Here is a 5,275-nt window from a genome sequence, read left to right as displayed (position 1 = left end):
AGATAAAAAGGTCAGGAAAATAACATTTTTAATGTAATTAACTACTGAAAGTGTTCCTGAAAGCACTGGTTTACCTTTACCTAAGAGTCAACTGAAATGGAAAATCTGACTATATGTGACATTGTTAAACCATCTCATTAGCAACATTTGTTTGATTTAATCCAAGAACCAAATATTGCTATATAGAGGTCAAAGCTTAAAGTTATTGAAGACTTATCCAATTCAGAATTAAATAAAAAGGCCAAAGGCCTGGAGAATGTTTATGCTGCTGTTCTTTTTTCCCCCCAGTGATCTAAATTTAACTAACTGAAATTATATTCTAAGTATCAGATATTTATGCCAGGCTCTGAAGTGGCAGCTAATTTGCATACTGAAATTACTTGAGACTTGTTTTAGTGAGAAGCCCATTGGGTGCAGAAATAATTGCTGGGGAAGAATCAAAAGCGAGAGAACGTGATGGTCTTTGCCCTGAAGCAGCTTACCATGTAAGCAGGTGAAACAGATATTAAGAAAGCGGGGGCTGGGTGGGTGGGGGGTGGTGGGGGGGAAGAAGTAAAGAAATATTTGAGTTCAGATTCATTTACAGCCCTTTGGCACAGCCTGCCAGTTGGCCATTGAAATCTGAGCTTTCCTTCTTCAGAAATGGTTGTCCCTGGGACTACATTTCCCAGCTCCCTTTGCATCTATGTGAGACTATGTGACTAGTTGGCCATGTGACCTCATTCTGGCCAATGGAATGTGGGCAGAAAAGATGTGGACCACTTTCAGGCCTGGACCTTATGCCTTACCCTCCTTCTATGGGCTGATATAACTTTTTTTTTTTTTAATTGTACTGTCTTGTCCCAGTTTTGAAGCCCTGAATAGAGGCTGGTCAGTCAGTTTCCCTTCTTAAACAGCCGATTAAGTCCACATCCCAAACCACTTCACTTGTTGGGCCCTAACACTCTGGGGCCACGAAACATATACCCTAATTGCCCCAGAGTCAGGTACCGGACAACTAGGGAAAACCCCTATGCCCAGAGCCCTGCCCCCAAATTATTCAACTTAGCCAATCCACAGGAAGACCATGAAACCTAGCTAACCCCACCCCACTTGCCATAAATCAGCTGCCCCTTAGAGCCCCAGCCTGCTGTTACTCTGTTCCTGGGTACAATCCCCTGTGTGGCCCTGCCTAGCAACCTTCTCTTGTTCAGAGCTCTAAGAATCAGAGAATTTTGCCTTTCATTTATCCAAGTGTCACTGTGTTGGGTCTCACCATCTTTAAATCTTATAAAACAGCTGAAATGGCAGTGATCACAGATTCTTGGAAACTATGTTGATGATGACAAAGTTGCCTTCTGTCTGGTCCTGAATGTCTTCCTCTAACTCTCCCATCCCTGCCCCACCGTCAGTGCCCTGCACTGTCCTATGAAGAGAAAGGAACTTCTATTATGTTGTTACTTGTTTTGGCTTACCGGTTATGTCAGTCTAGCCTACTATAATTATTATAGGAAAACAACCAACCCATTGCTAGGGATATAGTATGAAATGAGGAAGCCTCCAGAGAGAGACAAGGGAAGCCAGTATCTCAATAATCTCTATGAGGAGGGGAGCTCAGGGTTGATCTTTTACAAAATGGCAAACTAGCTTTGCAGTTAGTCCTTACTGGACATCTCTCCACTCCTGTCCAAGGAAATGCTTCAGTCAAAAGATGCCTTATGCAGATAGATCTCCATTATCTCTAGTTTCAAAAAATATACCATCAGTGCACAGTATTCTCAAAGTTAACTTCATGTCCTTAGGCCCCATGTTCATTGCGACATTTTCCTCTTCTGTGTTTATCTTTTTCCCCTCCTATCTTTTCCTTTGCTTGCAAATTAATTTCTAACTATCTAAGCATTACATAATAGTATTCTCAACAAAATTATATACAAATAAATAAATAAAGTAAAATATAAATTATAGAAATAAAACTATTCTTTAATTAATCCTCCCCAACAATTCCATCTGCTCTCACCAACCCAGATGCAACCCCACTGTCTTCTGTGCATCGTTTCAGACATTTTTCCTTTTTATTCACTTTAGTTGATAGAAAATCTATGGTATTGTTTTTCCGTAAATCATGTCTTACTGTCCATTTTGTCCCACAATTTGCTTCTTTCACCCAACAATGTTTTGGAGAGCTCTCCATGGTCTTACATGGAGATCTAGTTTATACCTAATGACTACATACTGTTCCTTAGTGTGACTGTACCACAATTCATTTAGTCATTCCATTATTCAGGGTGTCTCCAATTTTCCACCATTACATAAATATCTTCAGTGAACATCCTGGGACATGCTTGCCTGAGTACTTACTCAGTCCTGGGTGCTCTTCAGGTGCTTTCTAGGAGATCCCATTTAAGCCTCTCAGCAGTTGTATGAGGTAAGTACTGACATCATCTTTGCTTAGTGGGTGAAGTGTTTGAGGTGAACTTGCCAGGGCTTCTTTAGGGGTAATAATGAGTGGTGCGTTTGCAGGGCAGTTTACCCTCCTCTAAGTGTAGCATGTTTTAAGGACACCAAAGGCTTTGTTTTAATCAGATACAGTAAGACATGTAGACATGGAAATGACTGTCAGGAAAGAGGTGTTTTTCTTTATACTCACAATTCCCTAGAAGCAGGAGGCATGGCAAATCATGCAGGGCCACTTGGGGAAGCACCAGGACCGGTCAGGAGGCAGAGGGAGTGAGGGGTGCAGTGGGGAATGTGTGGTTTTCATGGGAAGGAATGGGTGAGGTGGGTAAACAAGTTTATAATAGGCTAGTTTGAATAATTTCAGTGGGCTCTGAGGCATAGGGGCTGTCCCTCGTTGTCTGGTACCTGGCCCTGGGGTGATTATGGCAGGGGGATAGTGACTCTAAGTGTGAGAGACCATAAAGGAGGTAGTGGGGTGTGTGGGCTCTAGTTTACTATCTCTAGGAATTGCTTAGCCCTGGGAAGGGCAGTCTCTCCAGGGTCAGCAAGGCCCCAGGTGTCAAAGCATCAGAATACAGAAAATAAAAGACCTGGTTAATACATAGCAATTTACACTCCTACCAGCAGAATATGGGAATTCCCTTCTCACTGCATCGTCACCAAACACTTGATGTTATCAGACTTATATTTGTAGTCCATCTGATAGGGGAAAACAGTGTCTGTTGTTTTAATTGGCATGTTCTCATTAATTAGTGATGCTGAGTACCTTTCATGTATCTTTGGTCCAATGGTGAATAGTCCATTCCTGGTTCCTCTCTCCAATTTATTTCCACTCCTCCACAGTCTTCTCTCTTTTTCTTCAGACACAAACCAAACGTCCCTCCATGACTTTCCAAGCCTTTCTCAGTATGGCACAGGTGCTTTTCGGAATTTTTACTTCTTGGCATTTCCCAACTTGTCTTCTAAATTCTACATTTGGTCTCTTTCCCCACCCCCTCCTTCCTGGTCTTTACACAAGCTGTTCCCTCTGCCTGGAAACTCACTGCACCTTCTCTTCCTTTTCTTCCCTTTATACACACACACGTGCGTGCACGCACGCACACACACACACACACACTTCTACTCATACAACATATGAAGTCACCCCCAGGATCCTTTTCCAGCACACTCCATCCTATCTGCTTTACAATCTTAGCACTTAGCCCATGACCCTGTAATTGCAGATTTACTTTTCTACTCTCTCCATAGGTTATAAACTGGTTGAAGACAAAGATTGTGTCTTTTATATTTTTGTATCCTCCACACCTAGCACAATGACTGAAACATGTCAAGTACCCGAGAATACACCTTGAATGGAGGAAGAATGGGTGAGAGGTGACTGAATGAGCACTTTTTAAAATTTAAGTATAGTTGATTTACAATGTCTCAGGTGTACAGCAAAGTGATTCAGTTATACATATACACATATATATATTCTTTTTCAGATTATTTCCCATTATAGATTATTACAAGATATGGAATATAGTTCCCTGTGCTATACAGTAGGTCCTTGTTGTTTATCTATTTTACATATAGTAGTGTGTATCTGATAATTCCAAAATCCTATTTTGTCCCTCCCACCTTTGGTTATCATAAGTTTTTTTTCTATGTCTGTGAGCCTATTTCTGTTTTGTAAATAAGTTCATTTGTATCATTTTTTTAGATTCCACATATAAGAGATATCATATATTTGTCTTTCTCTGACTGACTTCACTTAATATGATAATCTCTAGATGGATCTATGGCAGGGGGACAGTGCTGGCATGGTACCAGCATGTTGCTGCAAATGGCATTATTTCATTCTTTTTTATGGCTGTGTAATATTCCATTATATATATATATATATATATATATATATATATATATATATATATATATATATGACACATCTTCTTTATCCATTCATTTGTGGATCGACATTTAGGTTGCTTCCATGTCTTGCCTATTGTAAATAGTGCTGCTATGAACGTTGGGGTACATGTATCCTTTTCGAATTAGAGTTTTTGGCTTTTCCAGATATACGCCCATGAGTGGGATTGCTGGATCATATAGTAACTCTATTTCCAAATGAGCACTTTTATCCTGTTCCACACTCCAGCCTTGGAAGTGTGTCTCCTCACTGAGTGTGTTATCCGTCCAGGGCAGAGGTGGTGGGTGGATCATATGCTTTGACAATTCTAGATCTGTACTCAAACCCAGCATCTAGTGCAATGCTAAGCTATGTTCTAGCATGTTCTGAGCTCATTAAATGGGTTGTGGTTGATTCTATGTTTTCCTGGATGGGCAGGATTGAGGAAACCCAGAGAGAAGAGAGAAGAATATCAACTGACTTCAGTCTGGTTTTCAATGCCAGGGCAAGATTGGTGGGGAAGGTCTCCTTTCCTTCTGCTATTAATCAGTTAATTCAGAAAATAATTCTTGATTGCTCTACTGTGTTCCAGGCTCTATGTTTAGCAATAGGTGGAACAAGTAGAGAAACACTTGCTCCCAGAGAACTCACAATCTACTCAGAGGCACGGTACCAGTCTGCTAAGTGCAAGCACGTTGGGATGAATGAAAAGGTGTGGACTGTGGGAGGTGCTTGGTGGAGACAATGTTTAGACACTGAGGGTTGATAGGACTGTGAAGCAGTGTGCCTTCAAAGCTGGCATTCTGGGGTTCAGGGGCGCAGGAGCTGAGAGGTGCTCAAGAGGGAGGATGAAAGGGCCACAGAGCACAGAGTGGTAGAGTGTGGTTGATGCCATGCTGGACATAAATCCTTTCAGACACTTCCTGTTCAAGTGCCATCGTGTCCTTTCTC

Source organism: Eubalaena glacialis, chromosome 3 (genome assembly GCF_028564815.1).
Source record: "Eubalaena glacialis isolate mEubGla1 chromosome 3, mEubGla1.1.hap2.+ XY, whole genome shotgun sequence".
NCBI lineage: Eukaryota > Metazoa > Chordata > Mammalia > Artiodactyla > Balaenidae > Eubalaena > Eubalaena glacialis.
The sequence above is the reverse complement of the archived record's forward strand: the minus strand, read 5'-3'. Positions refer to the sequence as shown.